This window comes from Myotis yumanensis, unplaced genomic scaffold (assembly GCF_028538775.1).
Source record: "Myotis yumanensis isolate MYYU_CA2020_CCGP unplaced genomic scaffold, mMyoYum1.0.hap1 SCAF_10, whole genome shotgun sequence".
Classification (NCBI taxonomy): Eukaryota; Metazoa; Chordata; class Mammalia; order Chiroptera; family Vespertilionidae; genus Myotis; species Myotis yumanensis.
Window position 1 is genome coordinate 52,253,934 of NW_027223761.1, and position 21,283 is coordinate 52,275,216.

General features: G+C 43.1%; 1 protein-coding gene across 24 annotated transcripts in view; it reads right to left on the bottom strand.

Moving 5' to 3' along the window:
• The window catches only part of DLG2 (discs large MAGUK scaffold protein 2), a 1,989,136-nt gene that overhangs the window by 203,092 nt on the left and 1,764,761 nt on the right, over nt 1-21,283 (bottom strand). Inside the window, exon 1 of one of the 24 annotated variants that reach the window (XM_070425758.1) lies at nt 1,020-1,239. The exons of the other annotated variants lie outside the window; for them this stretch is intronic. The gene's annotated coding sequence lies outside the window, so the exon portion shown is untranslated. Of the gene's footprint in view, nt 1-1,019; nt 1,240-21,283 lie in introns of those variants that run through there. 24 annotated transcript variants of the gene reach the window in all.

Consider the following 21,283-nt stretch of genomic DNA (forward strand, 5'->3'; position numbering starts at 1 on the left):
ATATGCCATATGACACCACAGTTAAATCTGTTACTGCCAAAAAAAAGGACGTCAAGCTGTTGGTATCCAGGAGATTTGGACAGAGGCAAAACAACACAGCAGAAAGGAGTCCGCGCAGGCACAGCTTTCTTTCACTTCTTTCATCCTGAGGAGGAAATGACTTCCCACAGCGAGCTGACCCTGAGATAGTGGTCACCCTGCCTGAAGCCAGGACCTCACGCCCGGACCTGGAGCCCTGGAGTGTACCCAGATAAGGACCGAAATGCAGCCTCAGGTAATCATTAATGGGAAAGGGAAATGAGAGAAAGCAGTCCCAAGTTACACAAACACAAGTCATGCCTTCTGCATTTGTCTGTCCTGCCCGTGCATTGCCTAGCTCTTTCTATAGCGATCAGATCAGCCTTTTCTTTCACCCTCTCTCCCACATCAACAGGCGTGCCAACTGCAAATCTCGGATTCTGATCCCATCCCGGCACAATGCAAAGACTACCAGCACCATGCTGAGTTTCACAATAAAATCTCCACAACGGCAATTATTCACAACCCCTCGGTTCTGTTCACACAAAAGATTGCAATTGAATCTTGCCGTGCACAGGTTCAGCTCTGTGGGAGCTGGTTACCAGGCAAACTATCTGCTTTAAGATTTACCGAACCCGGGGGAGGGTATGGAGGGGGGTTGGGGGAGGAACAAACCAGCCTGTACATACCTCCTTATGGCAGCTAAGAAAAAACAGTTTCGTGACAAAGCTCACCCAACAAATGAAACCGACAGAATGAAACCTGAGAAACTTTAGCAACCGAAGAAAGCAGCCTTCCAAGGATCAAGGTGAATAATTGATTTGTCGGGTTTTGTTTCATCTTTTAAGCTAATTTTGCTCATGAAAGAGAATTGTGGAATTTGTCAGCAGCCCCAGCACGAACACACACTTCTGACAGCCACTGCATATTCCGAACTACAGACTCAATTGCCAAGCTTATTCAACAACAACCACGATTAGCTGCAAAGCCAGGGAACTTACCGAGCGCAAAATTATTGGAACAAAGCAGGGAGGAGGCAGGAGGCACTAAAGGCAGCTTCCCCGTCTCCTTGGTGCCAGTTTCTCCTGTCTGCCGTCCGGTTCACACTTGCCTTTATAACTAAGACTCCGACAGAACTCACTAGCGAAACCTGATGAATTATAAAACAGCCCCTCCTAGATTCTCATATTTTACATCACAGGGGGTGACCATGGAGCATCCGCGCTCCCTGGGAGCATATATTTCCTTGTAACTCATCCTGATAAATATATCAGCCTTAGAAGCAGATACAGTAATTGGTGTTTGGGATGTGCCTGCATTAACCAATAAGATGCTTTCCCACCACGGAACCCTACCCCCACCTTTCCCTAGTGTTCCCCCATACCTTGTTAAGGTGGATCCACCCAACCCAGTGGGGGGCAGGCAAAGATGGCAAAATGTGGAGGAAAGCCCCTGCATCTCAAATGAACCCAGAGTGAGGTGTCGGGGTGTTGTACTCAGGGTTAATTCTCCGAAGAGTCCTGTAAAGATCAGCCCTCATATTTGCATACCATGTCACAATACACCAAACACTTCCACTCCTCCTGAGCCTCCCAGCAACCAGGAGGTTGCAGCAGCGCTACAGTATATGTGAGCCTGCAGAGCTCAGGGAAGTTAAGTGACTTTGCCCAGTGGTCACAGGGATCAAGGGATGCAATCAACCTGCTCACTGTGTGGATGAGGAACCTGCAGCGAGATAAAATAACTTGCTCAGGTCACAGTTTCCAAGTGTGATTGGAGCCTGAACCCAAACCCCGGTCTTCTGATGTCAGGACCAGTATCTGTCTATCCGACCACGCGACCTCTAGAGCACAGAAGCCCTGAGAAAGGAAGGCATGCAGGAAGCAGAAACAGTGTCACTGGTGGACAGAAACCAGCAACAGGCAGGCTGCAGGGAGGAAGAGCAGTGCCTGAGCTATCTGCTTCCTCTCTCCAGGTCAGCAACACATCTTCAGATATCAACACTAGCAAACCTGTTTTCAGTAACCACAGCTACTACCGAGCCCTTCCCATGTGCCTGGCAGTGTGCTAGGTGCTTAGACCCGTTTAACCTTCAAAACATCCCTAGGAGGCAGGTGAAGAAACTGAGATTCAGAGGGAGAGGTGGACAAGTCCCAGCAGGACCACAGCGGCTAAGTGGCAGGGCTGGAACCGACTCCAGACAGCCTGGTGGCCCAGCCCACACTCAAACACACCATCCTCTCCCAAGCAGAGCTTCACATCAGCTGTCCAAGGCAGGTGAGCAAAGCGAGCAGATGGATTTACAATGGCTTTAGGAGAAATTATAGAAAGATCAGAGGTTCTGAACCACACAGACGTGTGTTCAAGCCCTGGCTTTGTCACTCCCTGCACAGGCCCTTTCAGCTCCCCGTTCACCGAGGATTCGCTCCTCACTAGTCAGGATCTGCTCACTGTCCCCCAGGGAAGACCTCCCCGACATCCTGCAGAGAACAGCATCCTCCATCCCTCCAGCATGCTCTACTGTCTTACTGCACTTTGTTCTTACTTAACAGTACTTACCGCTACTTAAACTTACATTCAATTTATTTGTTTATTTTATGAACTTTTGCTTCCCCCATGACAATGTACGCTCATGAGGCCGAGGCTCTTGTCTGTTTTGTCCATGGTACTCAAACAGGGTCTTCCACATAATAGGTATTTAAAATACTTACTACTAAATGAACGTGTTCAAAGGCCATTTCTTGACTACTTAGTGGGACATTTTAGTCCCTTAGTCCGGTGGTGATGACCTTCCCGCGACAACATGCCTCTGGCTGAGGCCCTCCTTCCTCCCTCCGCAGAAGGAAGGAGGAGGCACAAGAAGCGCCTGGAGCAGAGCCCTAGTTCCCACTTCATGGACGTGAAAGGCCCAGGATGCTGTAAAGTCACCGCCGCCTTTGGCCACGCACACGCGGTGGGTTTGTGTGTTGGCTCTGTCAGTCTACAGAAGGGAGAGCAAGGCGGACAGAGGGGGCTCCTTCAGAAGGAAGCAGCACTCACAGCTCCTGGATGAAGATGAGCAGGGAATCGCCAATAAACACATTATGGATTAAAAAATAACCCAAGACACAGAAAACACCCCTTACATTACACTCTGGTACTTTACAATGTATTCAGCTTCTCCAATAAATGACGTGGATACAACAATGCCCATAATTCCATGAGATTGGTCAGTGGTGTGGGTTACCTTGTATCCCTCCTAGTACTCCTATGTTGCAGTCCTAACCCCCAATACCTCAGAACCCCCCTGCACTCAGAATGTGAATTTATTTGGAAATGGGTTTGTGGCAGATGTAATTATCAAATGAAGAAGAGGTCAGACTGAAACAGAGTGAGTCCCTAATCTATGACTCGTGTCCTTATAAAAGGGGGACATGTGAACACAGACATGCACACAGGGAGAAAGCCATGTGAAGACTGGAGTAATGCTGACACAAGCCAGGGGAGCCAGGCAAGAGGCCTGAAGCTGACGATTCTCTAGCACAGTGGTTCTCAACCTTTCTAATGCCACAACCCTTTAATACAGCTCCTCATGTTGTGGTGACCCCCAACCATAAAATTATTTTCGTTGCTGCTTCATAACTGTAACTTTGCTACTGTTATGAATCGTCATGTAAATATCTGATATGCAGGATGTATTTTCATTGTTACAAATTGAACATAATTAAAGCATAGTGATTCATCACAAAAACAACATGTAATTATATATGTGTTTTCCGATGGTCTTAGGCGACCCCAGTGAAAGGGTCATTAGACCCCCAAAGGGGTCGTGACCCACAGGTTGAGAACTGCTGCTCTAGCACCTTCAGAGGGACTGTGGCCTTGCTGACACTCTTACGTCAGACTTCTGGGCTCCAGAACCTGGAGACAATACATTCTGTTGTTCTAAGCTACCTAGTTTGCGGTACTTGGTACCAGCAACCCTCGAGTATTAATACAGTCAGATGTTATCCTCATCTAACAAGAGGAAACTAGAGCCCAGAAAAGTTGAATAATTTGCTCCAGGTTGCACAGCTCAGAATTAACCCGATATCTGCAAGACCTCAAGGTCCACATAGAACAGCATTTGTGGTTCCTGGAGACTGGTCCCTGACCCTTGTTGTTCCTGAGGCAGGATGAGAAATGTAGGATGCAGTGATTTTTCATCAAGTTAAAATGACCTTTTTAAATAAGGTTATGTCCTTTCTGCTGTTTGTTTTTTCTTCCGATTGCTTTTGCTATTAGGCTGTCTTTTTATTTCTGACATGATGAGAATAGACAGTAGCTTTTTGTCTTGTTTTGGTTTTGTGCTTTTTAAATGACCTTTATTTTACTGACAAGATAAGAAGCTGGCCATTCTATTGACCTATACAATTTATTCTGAAATGTTTCTGGTCTATGAAATGTAGACATTTGGGAACAACTGTTCTAATGTTGCCTAAATGCTGTCCATTTTCAACAATAAAGAGAGGCTTCACCTGGAGACCCGTTTGATGGTGGAAAAGAATGTTTCTCTCTCAATGAGCTGAACAGGCCCCTCCCTGCTCATATATAAAATGTCTGTCTAATGGTCACGATTTCTCACACAACAAATTCATATAATTCAAACAATATTCATTCATAACTGAATTCAACAAAATTCAGGCTTTTTCTTTTCAAAATTCAGCCCTGCCCCACTCCTTCTTCCCTCTTTCTTAATGAAGATTTTCTGTTTCAGTGACATTCTTGCCTCGCTTTTGACTTGATCCATTTCCTTTTGGGTTCAAAACCTGTGGGTTTGTGCAAACGTCTGAGGATGACATGCAATCACCTCTGTTAAGTATCTAGAACATCGCAAAAGCTCTCAGTAAATGCTAGTTCCCTTCAAAGAAAGCAGTAGAGCTTTATGTATCCAGGAGGGCAATAGCTTTAGGACCAAAGGAAATTCAGAGCAATTGGATGACTGGCAAGATGAGCCAATCTGGGGAATGTTCATGACCTTTATCCTTTTGCTGAGCACTCAGTAATCCATAAGACAAAGCACAGAAATTATGGTAGTCTATGTTTTATGAATTTATGTTCATGAATATGTATATATTTATATATGTATACACATATAAACATATAGATATATATTGATAAACCATATGTATCATTAATATTAATTTGATTGCTGAGAGTATGTGCACCCTGTTCAGTTTCTGAGAAACCCAAAAGGAAAAAGCCTTCATACATATAAGAGTTTGTTTTCTTTGTTTTCCCATTATCTGGTCCCCTATAATCTAATATATACCCACCAATCTGTCCTAGCCTGGGAAAACTTAGTAAAAGCAAACTTCAACCAATTTATTTGCCAAAGTTATCTCAGACTCCAAATCAGGAAAGAGGAATTCCTTCCTTCCATGAGTGTTTATGAGGGCCTATTATATCCCAGGCACTGTATTATATTGTTGGATGCCAGATGAACAACGCAGTCAAGGTTAGATTTTTCTGTCCCCCAAGTGACTATCAATCCAGGGAGTAACAAGGAGAGATCATAGCTAACTACACAGCTATGTAGCATATTTTATGAGAACTTTCATTGAGGTGCTATAGATGTTCAGAGGAAGGGCATCCAACCTGGTTTTGAAGAGGTGAGGTCAAGAAAGCTTCCTGGAAAAGGTGATGTCTAAGCTAGGTCTTGAAGGGAGGCTAGGAGATATCCAATTAAGAAGGAGCCATCCAATCAGAGTTAGAAGCATGTGATGTTCGAAAGTCTTGGAGGCAAGGAGTTGATCATGAATCTCTGGGGGAATGGACTTTTACCAATTAATAACCTAAATACATATGATAGAAAAAGACTAACTTCAGAGTTTTTAGGAATACCAGAAAATACTCCTTTTTCATGAACTTCCTCAAATGCAATAAAGGCTGAAGTAGAAAATGTCATGCTTTATAGATAGTCAGTCCTGATATTCAAGCTAACCTTTGCAAGTTGCTTAACTTTGCTGAATTGAGCCTCGGTTCCTCTTCTGTAAAATATGGATAATATCTCATACAGCCATTGTGTTATTATGAAATTAGAAATGTAAAATATATTGCTTCTTGCCTGCCACAAAATAGATACCAGAGAAAATGTTAACTCATGTCCTAAAACTGTGTTATTGTGAGTAAGAACTTACAACACTCATCCTAATTCTTGTTTCCCATTAGGATACTTTTATTTGTCTTCCTTGTAGACCATTTGTCTCAAAACTTTGACTACTAACTTCATTATTTCAAAAAATTTAAAGCACAACCCCCCTTTATCTAAATATTTACAGACACATTTATAAACTAGAGGCCGGGTGCATGAATTTATGCATGGGTGGGGTCCGGCAGGCCAGCCCCAGGGCCGATCAGGCAGGGCTGGCCAGGGGGAAGGGATAAAGGAGGGGCCAGCTGGCCCCAGCCCCCGGTCAAACTCCTGGTTGAGAGGAACTCATGGTCGAACTCCCTGGTCTAACTCCTGGTCTTTTTATTATATAGGATTGTAGGATGTACAAACACAGTACCACAGTACTATGGCACAGTATGTACATTATAAAACATATATCAAAACAGAAATTTAAAGGCTGAGATGAAAAATTAATATAGAGAGAAGGATTGTCACCTTAAATACTCTTGGGATCACGCACTCACTTTAGAGAATACTAAGAGCTGCTGGAGATAAAAGACCTAATCTAATTTTTCATGGAGCACCTAGCAGCACAGACCAAGTACTAAAGAAATGTCAGGAATTGAAGAGGCAAGGCCTGGACATTAGAACAAAAAACAAAAAACAAAACTGGGTGGTCTACTAATGTCCCTACCTGTTCAAAACAGTTTTTATATTTTAAATTTTAATATATATTTTAATAATAATAAAAGTTTAATATAGCAGAAATATTAAGCAACCAAAATGAAACTGACTCCATTCCAAGTAGAGATGTAATATATTTCTTTTTTTAAAGGGCTAGTAGTAATAATAACTTCCATTTGCTGAGCACTTATAAAGGGCAGACACTATGATTATTACTTTACATGTACTTTCTTATTTGGTTCTTAGGATAATCAGGGTATCACTGCAGCTTTCTAGAAGGTATCAAACATATTTTGGTGTATGTTGGGGGTCCATAAACCATGGCCTGCAGGCCAAATTTGGCCCATTGTCTATTTTTTTTATATTCTATAAACCAAGAATAGTTTTCATTTTAATTGGTTGAAAAAAATAAAAAAAGTCTTTTATGGCATGACACTGTTATATAATACTCAAACATCAGTGCCCATAAATACAGCATTATTGGAACACAGCCATGTCCATTCATTTAGTATTATCTATGGCTGCTTTAACAGACAACAGCAGAGTTGATTAGTTACAATAGAGAGTTGATTAGTTGTAATAGAGACCATATGGCTCATAAAACCTGAAATATTTATTATCTGGCCTTACATGTTTACAATATGCTGACCCCTAGTGTGTGCGAGAGGAGCCCACTGGAATGATGCATGTTGCAGCTCGCATGGTTGTAAACCATGGTCCAGATAACAATCCTGTACGGAAATGGAGGCTCAAAAAGATTAAGTCACTAGTCATGTAATTAGGAAGTGGCAGAACCAGAGACTTCCAGGACAAAATTTTAAGACTGGAATACGCCCTTAGTCCTACGGAGAGTTCAGGTCCTTTTTCTCTGATGACCTCCTCTGGCTGGATGACTTAGCCAGCCACTGCCAATATCACTTCCCACCGCCTCCAGTGTCCTCTCTGTGCTCTCATGCCCAGGGTTTAATATTGTTATGGCTAAGGACAGGGTAGAGTGGAAAATGGGGTCAATGGCACAAAAGCACAATTCACTCCTTTATAACTGCCTCCTTGAGTCTCTCAAATACACAGTTGGCCCCTGAGTATGGCTGAGCTGAGAGTGATGAAAAGGACATGTGATGGAATGCTGGAAACCTCATTACTGGCTCGTTGCCTACAGAAACTCAGCCAGCTTATCTTCTCTCCCAAGGAACTTCTAACGTACACTGGCTCAGCTGGTTCCTTCCAGGTGCCTATAACAAGCTGCTCTGCCCAGCTGAGATCAGAAGTTGAGAGGCCAGGCTCTGCATATGCTTTTCTAGCCTGGAGAATAGGTCTCTTTTTTCCAATCCTCATTGTACCCACGCCTACTGGGGTCTCAGTCACTCCTGGGTTGTAATCTGGATGCTGTTCAATGCAAGTCACAATAACGTCTTCCTGGACAGCATCCTGGAGGCTGAGATATGTTGACTTAATTTCTGTTTCACTTCTGAGCAAGAACAACTAACAGTGGCAAGGCAGCTCCTATGCAAAGTTATAAGAACAGCTTTCATGTAAATGAATCTCATTGAACCCTCCTAGCATGCAGAGATCCATTATTCCCATTTTATAGAGAAAGACACTAAGACTCAAGAGGAATTAAGCAGCACATATGTTGTATGCACCTGGTGAGTGGTAGGTCTGGACTTCAAGCCCAAGCTCTCTGACTAAATAAATATCTCTGAAGTCTCCATGAAGAAGTCAGTGTTGTGTTTTTTTGGGTGTGTTTTTTGTGCCATATTATTTATTAAAAAACAAGCAAACAATCACCCCTTCCATTCTCTTCCCCAAATCATGGCATCATTATTCTTTATAATTGGGATATGGCATAAAAATAGTCCCACAGTCTCTGGCCAAAGGAGAGTTAAAGACAACTTTTGGACATCATGAGAAAGAAAATAAACTTCTATTGTTTTTAAATCATTATTCATATTGAGAGTTGATTATAACAGGAGCTCGTATTATTATAACAAATACAACATTGTTGCAGTTTTAACTCTTCCAAATGATCTGAAATAAATTGACTGTGGATTAGCTAACCATGCTGGGCCTGGGGGTCCCGAGGACATACAGGAAAGGATGTTTGGCAAATGCAACTATTTTTCTAATACTGTCAAATAGTTGTTGAACAGACTGGTGAGAGTACACAGCTCCTAATTAACTTTCAACCTGGGGAAGCTGAGTCCTTGTTCTGCCCTCCAGTCCTTGCAGGAAGGGCCAAGTGAACAGCAGGCAACATGCCATCAGACCAGGAGCAGTGTAGGGTCGGGGGAGAACTCGGGCAGCTCTGTGCCTGCAGCTCTGCACTTCCCTCCTGCTCTCCTTTGTGGAGGACATGTACCCTGCCGCCTTCTCCTTTGATCAAAGGGAAAACTACAAATCAAAGTGGTGACCCAACCAGATTCTGCTCCATGCTCATTGCTCAGTGCTTCCTAAAGCAGAATCCTTCCTGCTCTAAATGTGGGAGGCAGAGAGCTATTAGCTCTCCTGGTGACTAACGCCAAAATATTTGATTATTGTTGTCTCTCCCTCAGACAGAAGCTTCACTGTCAGAAGTAAAAGCTCTGAGTCATGCTTTAGAAAAGGTGAACAGAGGATAGGCAATCACAACGAAAGGTGGCCGAGTGGAGAGGGATCTGTCCCTGGGGCAGGGGTCTAGGTTTATGATCCTCTTTCCTCTGTCAGATGTGGCCAACCAGGCCTTTGTGGTCTTTCTCACAGGGGACGCTGTGAGGACAGGTGGTCTCATGTAAAGTGAAGGTGCATTCAGATCTTATAAAAATAGCGAAGGATTCCCAAGTATTTGCTGTTAAGTCCTCTTATATAGCTTATTTAATCTTCTCAACAGCTTAACAGGCTTATTGCATAAGTATTATTAGCACCTCTTAGGAGGTAAGGCAAGTGAGCCCTTGAGAGGTTAAGCAGCATCCCATGGTCACTCAGGTGGTAACCAGCAGGGCTGGGACTCTAACAGGCACCTGGTAGATGCCAAAACCCCACATCTCTAACCACCACACCCTTCCTGACTCTGAAGAAATGAAATGTATTACCAAGGTAAATGGTTCCTTTTCTCTTGCTTTCTTTTTTTAATCCTCACCTGAGGATATTTTTCCATTGATTTTTAGAGAGAGTGGAAGGGAGGGAGAGAGGCAGAGAGAGAGAAACATCGATGTGGGAGAGACACATGGATTGGTTGCCTCCTATACACACACTGATCAGGGCCGGAATCGAGCCTGCAACCGAGGTACATGCCCTTGACCGGGAATTGAACAAGGGACCCTTCAATCCACAGGCCAATGCTCTGTCCACTGAGCAAACCCGGCTGGGGCTGAATGGCTCTTTTACTGAAGAATGCAGGATGCCCGAAGCCAGGATGCCTATCCTTGCTCATTGCGTAGGCAGAACATCCTACAAGGCTGCCTGCGTTCAGGCATATGAAGTACCCAAGAGAATAATGAAACAGATAGGAAAAGGGAAGAACAAAGGCCACTGTCCTGGGCCCAGAGACTAGCCTGCATAAACATGATTCATAAAGTCACTCCCAGACTCAGATCTCATAGATTTCCAATATCAGATCATTGCCGGTAGACATGTGAACTTTCAGCTAGAAAGCACATCTTGCTGAAAATAGCTTCCCTCTCCCAGCACCAACTCATAAAGCAAGAAACCAGAATCTGAATTTCTCTCTGCATCCTCTTTGCCAGGCAGTTCCTTTTTTCCTTCAGCCTCACGGTCCCATCGTTTCTCTCGTTTCTCCTTAGTATGCTCTCTTAATTCAGATGGAGCCGTAACATTGTGGCGCTAGCTCCGAAGCCCAGGGGACTCGCATCATAAATAAATAAACAAATGAACAATTCAGCAATTGGTAAGTCAGGCAGGAATGAGTTTAACAACTGAGCTGGAAAAATAGCTGAACATCTACTCCCTGATGAAAGATCTGAAGGCGACCCAAGTGTTCTTCACCTAACAGGTAACTACACTGACTTCTTGCAGTAAATCAGAGGCTTGAGAGAAGCAGTGGGAAGGCAGACTCAGAGAGCTCAGTGGCCCTCCGGCCAGTTTGCATTACCACTATGCTGATACATTATCCCACGGTGGCTGTGAAATATTTGTTCACCGCCTATAAAAGCACGACATTTTAAGTGCCACTTTTCTTTAAATATAGTCTTCCATTAAGTCTTACATAATTCAACTATCATCCCATGTGAGAGGCTTAATTTAAAGACAACCCTAAGTTGAGTGAATTCCTTGTGAAGGGTTATGGAAGTTATATGTAATCCAGAAAGTCTGCTGTGTAATGGAGTGTCTATTATATGCCTGACCAACTGCCAGGTTCTGGGAACACAAACATGAATAAGACCTAACCCCTGTCTTTAAGGAGGTCATGGCCTCCTCAGAGAGAGATGAATTAAAAAATGAAGTGAAAGAAGTATTATAGGAATTAAGGTAGAAGGAAGTACATGAGGTGTTTAGCGATCAGCTCCAATGAGGGAGGGAGCATGTATGTGTGTGGCGGGGGGGGGGGGGGGGGGGGGGGGCGGGAAGTGGGGAGGGGACAGAGGACAGAGATGGAGGTTCAGTAAAGGAGACTCTTATATGTTTACACAGAAGACCCTAGAAGCTGCTGTCTACCAAGGAGACAGGTTAAGGTGATGTTCTGGGCAGAGAGAGCAGGAAGAATGGAGGCAGTTGTGCTAAGTGGCATAACAGTGAAGGTTAGGGTTAGTGCAGACCCTTGAACCTGGCTGGGAAACAGGCTCAGAGGGAGAGAAATGAGAGGCAGGCCTGGGTGTCATGGGTCAGATCCTTCTCTGCGGTGTGGGTCATGTGAAGGAGTGTGGACTCTATCCCCCATGTGGTGGGAACATCTGAAGGACTTTAAAAACCATGATCCGATTTGCACTGTAGAAGATCACCGTGGCAACCATGTGGAGGCCGAGCTGGAGGTGTTAGGGCTGGCAGCGGAGCAAAAGGAGAAGTCAGGAGGAGTGCAGCGTCCAGGTGGGAGGGATGAGCCTGATCTCAGGCAGCATCCGTGGGGATGTAAAAAAATGAAAAGGGGGCAGATGTTAGGAAGGTAGAAATATGGGCTGGAGGTGATGAAATCTGGCTCTAGTCACCTTTGGAGCACTCTTTTTATGAATCCATCCTTCTCTGGACCTGTTTCCCAACTTGTCTGGTGAGAGGGCAACCTTGTGTGACTATATGAGAAGACTCTTTATTCATGTGTTTGGTTATTATTCATTCATAAGCAAGTCAGTCAATCAGGAAAGGCACTCGTTCCTTGATTCATAGGTTTTGGGGGTCTTGCTATGAAAAAGCAAAATGGTAGTACAAAGAGCTCAACCAAGGGAAAGATGAAACTTGAAGACCACAAGCATTTGCTGATCATGTCTCAGGAATAAAATGTGTATCAAAATGTACTATAGAAAATATGGAAATGGAAATGATCAGTGCATGGTCTCTGCCCTCTGGGAGGGAAATGCAGCAGCCTGTGATTAATTCCATTCAATAAATACTAACTGAATGCTTATGTGCAGAGTATTATGTCTACCACAGTAAGGAGACAGAGGAATAAAGACACAGTTCCTGATATTTGTCAATCACAAATGGAAGAAGTATCATTGCTATTAAAGTTGCAAAGCACTGTGGGAGCCCAGAGATAAGAGAATTTGTATCAAGTCCATCTTTAATCTTTGCCACAGCAAACAGAAATATGAATGCCCTTTTTTTCTGTGAGTCAAGACTGCCAATAGTTCCCTTCATGACAGCAGAGGAAGCAAAAAGTTACTCACTTTATTTATTTTTATTTATTTATTTTTAAATATACTTCACTGATTTTCTACAGAGAGGAAGGGAGAGGGATAGAGAGCCAGAAACACCGATGAGAGAGAAACATCGACCAGCTGCCCCCTGCACAACCCCCACTGGGGATACGCCCGCAACCAAGGCACAAGCCCTTGACTGGAATCGAACCCGGGACCCTTGAGTCCGCAGCCGACGCTCCATCCACTGAGCCAAACCGGTCAGGGCAAAAGTTACTCACTTTAAACAAAAAAGAACTTTCCATGGAGGAAGTCCTATATAAGGTGTTCCATGTAAGAGCAATAGACATGCTCTTTGCTCTCAAAGGAATCACAGGTTCATAACACTTTGTATTTTGGGAGGAGGAAACAGACAAGGTTGGGTTCTATTCTTTCTATGAAGCAACCCAAAGTTGCCTTGAACAGTGCCTAGTATGTAGTGGGTGCTCAATAAATGTTCAAGAAAAGTGAACATTATCAAATTTGTTAAAGAAAGAAAATGGCCCTGGCCGGTGTGGCTTCGTTGGTTGGAGCGTCATCCCATGAACCAAAGGGTCACTGGTTCAATTCCTGGTCAGTGCACATACACAAGCTGTGGGTTTGATCCCCAATCGGAGTGCATACAGGAGGCAACCAGTCAATGTTTCTCTCTCACATCAATGTTTCTCTATCCCTCCCTCCTTCTTTCTTCCTGTCTCTAAAATCAATAATAAAAATATCAAACAATAAAAGAAAAAATAATTTTAACAAAACACAGAAAATGAAGTTGACTCTAAAATAATGACACATACTTGATATTTAATTATACAAAGAATTCACTCAGGAGAAATTACTTTTATGTAAGAAGTCATTAGTAATTAATCAAACCACAGGCAACTGGCTTGTTGTAATATTAATTCAAACAAGGTTTCTAAGCAGACAGTCTACATTCCCAAAGTCCTGGGAAGCAGATGGCATCTAATTAGCTTTAAGAGGCTTTGATTGACCACTTGGTTCTTTGAGGCAGGGTGAGTTCAGATTTTGGAGCTCTCCTTCAAACAAATTAACTCCTAACAACTTAAAACAAGTGGTTTTTAAATATCTAATTTGGAAAAACCATACTTGGGAATGGTCTTGCTTAGAAAGAATGGAGTGTGTTGAGGATATGGAAGGGGAATTTCATTAGTAGCCTGAGACAAGTTGCTGACTTGACAAATGAGATAACATATGTAAAAAGCTTTGCAAAAAACATTTAAAGGTGCTAACAATTCAAGTGGAATTAAAATAAGAGCATGTACAACATTTTTATTTTTATTTATTTTTTTCCTGAACAGAAAGGCACAGAGCATTGAGATCTAGCTGGTAAGAATTATGACATTGAATTTAAGAACTCTGACCACTAAGAAATGATTCTAAATAACTTACTATAGACTTGGCTCATGAACTCTGCAGAGGTGCGGAGGTGGCCACCATGCTGCCTACCATTGGTGAGAGGAAACTATAGTAAAACAGTGGGGGCTTTTGGTCACAGGCTGGCTTGGGTTGATATCTGGCCTCTGCCATTTGCTAAGATGTTATGACTTTGAACAAGTCACTTACCCTCACTTAAGCCTCAATCTCTGCAAATGAAAATACTCATGCCTATTTTATAGGGTGATTATGGAGAGTACAAGAGATAATACATGTAAAATGCTTATTACAGTACCTGGCATATAACTAGCACGGTAACTATTAATATTATAATTAGGGTTAATGAAAGAAAAATGTTCTTCCCAAAATTGGCTAAAATCCTTGTTTCAAAGATTTCGGAGACTGAAAAAAATTATGGATGATGGATTTGCAGAAATGAGAGTGGGTGTTTCATTTTAATATAATTGTAACGTGCTGAAGAACATAGCAGAATCTTGTGCCTATCACAAACCCTTTCTCATAGTGAAATTATTTTGTGAGTGAACCTGGGCTGTATGTAGAGCATCTTATTAACTACTAGAGGCCTGGTGCATGAAATTCGTGTACTGGGGGAGGGGTCTCCCTCAGCCCAGCCTGCGCCCTCTCCAATCTGGGACCCCTCGGGGGATGTCCGACTGCCAGTTTAGGCCCAATCCCTCTCACAATCCGGGACTTCTGGCTCCCAACCACTCGCCTGCCTGCCTGATTGCCCCTAACTGCTTCTGCCTGCCAGTCTGATCACCCCCTAACCACTCTCCTGTCAGCCTGATCAATGCCTAACTGCTCCCCTGGCGGCCCAGTCACCCACAACTGCCCTCCCCTGCAGGCCTGGTTCCCCTCCCCACCAGCTGCCCTCCCCTGCAGGCCTGGTCACCCCTACTGCCCTCCCCTGCCGGCCATCTTGTGCCCACATGGGGGCAGCCATCTTGTGTGAGGGCATGATGGTCATTTTGCATATTACCTCTATTATATAGGATGTGCTTCAATGTGCCATTGGTATCATGAGTCTCCTTGGAATTGTATTTAATAGTTTAATACAAGGAATACTAGCCTGCAAGGACCTTGATTTGAATCTCACATCTGACAATGAAAATATGAGCTCTGGCAAAACAAAATCCTTGCTGAGCCTGTTTCCACAACTGTAAAATAGGGATAACAATTTTACTTAGCATGATTTTTAAAGATTACATGAGTTCATTGTCATCATCATCACTGTTTTTGCCAAGTTCTGGCAGCCTTTACTAAATTACCTCACCCTTACCACATCCTATCTTGCCTTTCAGAAGTGTGATTGTAAAGTCAGGGTCTGCAGCCAAAAGTTCAGAATCAGCCAACTGGGATCAGTTGAGGTGACAGGCAGAGAGCTGATAAATGATGATCAAAATTCTCAGTAGCTCTTGATGCTTAAACAATAGCTGGGTCTTGGAAGGTGGACAGTGGTCTGCAGACAGAAGTCTAGCAGGGCAGGGGGAAAGTTCTGAGTAACACAAACATCAGAAAATTGGGACTTGCAGTCAAATCTCAAGTTTCTAAGGCTTATCACACATAACTACTCCCAAGACATCTAGAGCAAACATCTAAAGAATCCCGATAAAGGCAGACATGAAAAAAGGGAGAAGATCCCAAATGTGTCAAATGGGTTGAAGGGATGGAGAGGAGAAAACACAGCACATCAATATGCTCTACTTAAAGCAGTACCCACAAGGCTCTGAGCAGAGCATTAGGGAGGAGGTATGAAAGGGAACAGAAAGAGAGGACAGCTGAACTGGGGGGGAAGGGGAGGGAGTTGCAGGGGAGGCGGACTGTGGCCTTTCTTTGTCAGATGATCTTCAGATTTCGGTGGCCTCTGGGGGGATTCTTTACTTTTCTTGAGTTTAAGAAAGTTATTTAACCTTCTCTGCCCTGGTTTCATCTTTAAAATTGGAATAATAAAAGTATGGCACAATTTACATTGGGCAATGACATAGTTGCAAAAAAGAATGGAGAAACTTTCTATGTATTGGCATAGAAAGATCTCCAAGACATATCAACAAGTGAAAAAAGAATAGTGCCGAAAAAAAAGCATATGGAATGTTCCCTTTGGTGTGGAAGAAAAGGGTTAAAAGAAAAAAAAAAGTGTATATATATATATATATATATATATATTGCTATATTTGCAAAGAAAACTCCAGAAAGGTGCACAAATTTTTTTTTTAAATAATGGTTAGATAATGTAAGGTGAATGGGCATGGAAGAGGATAAAGCTTTTCAATAAATACCTTATAAGAATAAAATATTTGGTAGGAGGAGCCAAGATGGCGGCGTAGGTAAACACCGGAGACCGCTGCCGCAAACAACCATTTCAAAAATACAACTAAAAGACTGAACGGACATCACCCAGAACCACAGGAAGGCTGGCTGAAGAGAGACTCTACAACTAGAAGGAAAGAGAACAGCAAATCGAGGCTCAGAGGCGGCGCAGTGTGGAAAATACAAAGGTACCGAGGTGCGCGCGCAAAGCGGGCTGGTGGCTGAGGGCGCGGTTGTCGTTTTCTGTCGGGAGTGAGTCTCAGACTCTGGGCTCCAGATCCGGGCGAGTCTCTAGGGACCCAGACTCAAACGGGAGAAGCGGGATTATCCGGCATCAGTTGGAACCTGAGGGCAGCTTTCTTTCCGAGGTTTGCAGCGGCTGCCGGGGTTCTGAGAAGCAGAGCCTCTGGGAACGGGACTGAGCGTGGCCATAACTGCTCCCTCCGCCCGCCCTGTTGATCCCGCCCCGCCCAAAGCCTGCGCACAGCCATTTGCCAATCGCCTCAGGCAAAGGCTGGATTAGCACCTCCCCAGAAGGCAGACGTTTTCCATACAGCTGATTCCTATAGCCAGTCGGCCTGGGGGTCAAATCCCTCTAGTGTTAACTACAACAATTAAGGCTTGGCTAGAACAAGACTGCGCACAGAGACCACAAGGGGGTGCACCAAGAAAGCATAAAAGATGCGGAGACAAAAAAACATGACAGAAATGGAGGATATGGAGCTAAGAATCGCAATTTTGAGGGCTTGCCATAAATTTGTGCAGAGCCTCACAAAAACTAATGAGACCCTCGATGCTACGATAAAGAAATTAGAAAGTAAGCATACACGGACTGAAATAAAGAATATTATACCCAATAGCAGACCAGAGGAGTACAATAATCAAACCAAAGATTCGACAAAAAACACCCAATTGGAAAAGCAAAATGAAAAAAGAATCCGAAAGTGTGAAGATAGTGTAAGGAGCCTCTGGGACAGCTTTAAGCGGTCTAATATCAGAGTCATTGGAGTGCCAGAAGATGAGAGACAGCAAGATATTGAAAACCTATTTCAAGAAATAATGGCAGAAAACTTCCCCCACCTGGAGAAAGAAATGGACTTACAGGTCCAAGAAGCGCAGAGAACCCCAAACAAAAGGAATCCAAAGAGGACCACACCAAGACACATCATCATTAAAATGCCAAGAGCAAAAGACAAAGAGAAAATCTTAAAAGCAGCAAGAGAAAGAGGCTCAATTACCTACAAGGGAATACCCATACGACTGTCAGCTGATTTCTCAACAGAAACTTTGCAGGCCAGAAGGGAATGGCAAGAAATATTCAAAGTGCTGAATACCAAGAACCTACAACCAAGAGTACTTTATCCAGCAAAGCTATCATTCAGAATTGAAGGTCAGATAAAGAGCTTCACAGATAAGGAAAAGCTAAAGGAGTTCATCACCGCCAAACCAGTATTATATGAAATGCTGAAAGGTATCCTTTAAGAAGAGGAAGAAGAAGAAAAAGGTAAAGATACAAACTATGAACAACAAACATGCATCTATCAACAAATGAATCTAAGAATCAAGTGAATAAATAACCTGATGTACAGAATGAACTGGTGATTATAATAGAATCAGGGACATAGAAAGGGAATAGACTGACTATTCTTGGGGGAAAAAGGGGTGTGGGAGATGCGGGAAGTGACTGGACAAAAATCATGCACCTAGGGATGAACACAGTGGGTGGGGAGTGAGGGTGGAGGGTGGGGTGGGAGCTGGAAGGAGGGGAGTTATGGGGGGAAAAAAGAGGAACAAATGTAATAATCTGAACAATAAAGATTTAATTTAAAAAAAAAAAAGAATAAAATATTTAAATTATTTTAAATAATAAAATAAGGCTAGCAATTAGTACATACCTCCTGCAGTTGTTTTGAAGATTAAATGGAATAATGTAAAGAACTTAGCATGGGGCCTGATGCACAGCAAGCATTAAATGCACATTAGTGGGGATTGTCATCTATTTTTGAAAAAGATGAGTGGGAAGGAGCCCTTCCTTGGCCTCTACTTTCTGCTCAAGGGCCAAAGAGAGCTGGAGACAAGTCACGGGAGACTCTCATTGAGGCTTGAGGAGCAGAAAGGCCTTGATGTCCTGGTTCGCTCCTAGTTATCCAGTCCTGGTCCCTGGGGATTCAGGGCAAAAAGCCCATCCAGAAATAAAGATGGAGCCTTTACCCAGGAACATGAACACAGTGAGCTAAAGGGTCTTAAAAGGTAGAGATCTCAACTCCAACACAGAGCAGACCTGTCCATGACGTCAAGAGTTAGAAATGATTTAAAAACAGGCATGCCTCAGAACAAAACCTGAGAAAAAATGAACAGATGCCAATGAAATGTTACTTTCTTTCACTGTGTTGCTAAAAAAAAAAAAAAAAAAAAAGCTTCAGTGTCCTTAAAGCATGCATCTTAGTAGATTAATTGAAAATGCCACAATGGGATGAAAATATTTTTTTCAAAAATCTAGCTCTGAATAGAACCCTTTATACAGTCACAAAATTTAATAATCTACTTTTTTTTTCTCTCCATCTGCACTGAAAAGAGATTTAATAATCAGATACAAAAGGTAGGAAATTATAATGAATCACACAAGTATTCAGATATTGTAACCCAAATAATTGTCCTAGTAGTGCCAGTTTTACTTAGGATTATGCTAAATAGCTGACAAGAAAAACTCTGATTGTTAGTTGCTTTAGGAATAAAACACATAGCATTTGGAACACAGAAAAGTACCATTTTAGGCACTTGGGGAAATAGCACACAATAGGAGGTCTTGGTTTTGTTAGATGCTTCCTCTAACAAAAAGAATAAGCAGCCGGGGGTCTTCGAGATGGTGATGTGGCATCCCTTGTGTAGCTCCCACATTGTTGGCTATAGTGGTTAAGATTCCAGCTCAGAAAGTAGACAGATTTGAACACAAATCTTAGTTCTATCAATGATTAGTTAGGTAATTTTAGGCAAGTTACTTAACCTTGCTGAACTCCAATTTTCCCCATCAGTGAAATGGGGGTAAATAAAATGCTACCTTATAGAAATGTTATGGGGCTCAAAAGAGATAATGTATTTCATGATGATACTTAGCACAGTGCCTGGGAAAAAGTAGATGCTCAGTAAGTGGAAGACTTTATCATCATCATCTATGTCAGCAGTTCTCAACCTGTGGTTGCGACCCCTTTGGCGGTCGAACGACCCTTTCACAGGGGTCGCCTAAGACCATCGTGCATATCAGATATTTACATTACGATACATAACAGTAGCAACATTACAGTTATGAAGTAGCAACGAAAATAATTTTATGGTTGGGTCACAACATGAGGAACTGTATTTAAAGGGCCAGAAGTTTGAGAACCACTGATCTATGTTTTCACCCATTCATCCACCCACTAAACCATCATTGATTAGGAACCACTTCAGGTCAAGCTTTGTGGCAGGCAAAGGGAATCCAAGAATAAGTAAGACACAGTTCCTGCACACAGGAAGTTCTCAACCCAGCACGGGGAGATGAATAAAGGAGGACTATGGCTTTGGGGATATTATGAGAAGTCAGTGCCAAGCATTTTTGGCATAAAGAGGGGGTGATACAAGGATGAGGAAGGGGCTTCCTAGAGGAGCTGATGCTTGACGTAGGGCTTAAAACTTGTACATACAATTTTTGGGGACAAAAGTAACAGGAAGGGTACAGGCACTGGGAGGGATGGGCAAGAAGAACGGCATGAACAGGTCCAAGGTAATGAATAACCAGCCTGAGAGGGAAGGCCAGAGAGTGCTGGGAGGCTCAACACATAGGGCTGAGTATACATAAAAGTTTCTGTAATTTGCTGTTTGACAACTCAACTTCTTTAATTAGAAGTTGAGAAATAGTCAGCATTGGAATGTCTGCCAGGGCAATGTCTCGAGAGTGCTCCATACTATTATGGCGGAAAGATAATTTTGTACCATCTTAGCCAGCCTTACAAGATACCTGCTGAAGGAGTGTCTTGCCTGCCTTTGCCAGAAACTTATTGTTTGCCAACTCAGAGTTGACTTGGGAGCAGGACTTTATAAGCAAATTCCGCCCACCCCCTCCCCCACCTCACTTTTTGTTTGCTTATAAATCTTCTCTTAAATAGGTAGTTCACTTCAGTACAAACGAATTGTCAGTGTTAGTTCAAGGGGATGTAGTGAATGGAGGGGGATCAAGACACACAGTTTCAAATATCTTCTACTCAACAATGGTGTGAAGTTAGGAATTTTAGGAGTCTGTTATTTTTATTAATCCTCACTCGAGGATATTTTTCCATTGATTTTTTTTTTTTGAGAGAGAGTGGAAGAGAGGGGAGAGACAGTGAGAGAGAGAAACATCTATGTGAGAGAGACACATCGATTGGTTGCCTCCCTCCAGCACCCTGACCAGGTCCAGGGATCAAGCCTGCAACCTAAGTACATGCCCTTGACCAAAATCAAACCCGGGACCCTTCACTCCGTGGGCTGATGCTCTATCCACTGAGTCAAACTGACTAGGGTTTTCAGGAATTTTTTAAATCTTTGTGAATTTCAGCTGCTTTATCTATAAAGAGGTAGAATTCGATCTATCTCATGGGGTGGAATAACTAATGCCAAGTCTCTATACCCAGCCTGACATAGCTCCACAAATGGCGGCTCTTGTTACTACCTGTAAAAGTAAAGTAGGTGATTTGGACAGCAGCCTTAGTAGACAGAAATCTGAGTCTTTCAGGGCAGAAGGATGCCAGGTGTGGGTAGCAGTGGAGAATGCCAGGTCGGCTTGCACTTCTAAACTGTGCCATGCTCTGGCTGGGCTGGGACTGAGAAAGCTCTAATTCCTGTGTGTTGAACCGAGGTTGGAGACACTGATCTCTCTCTCTCTTTCTCAGTACAC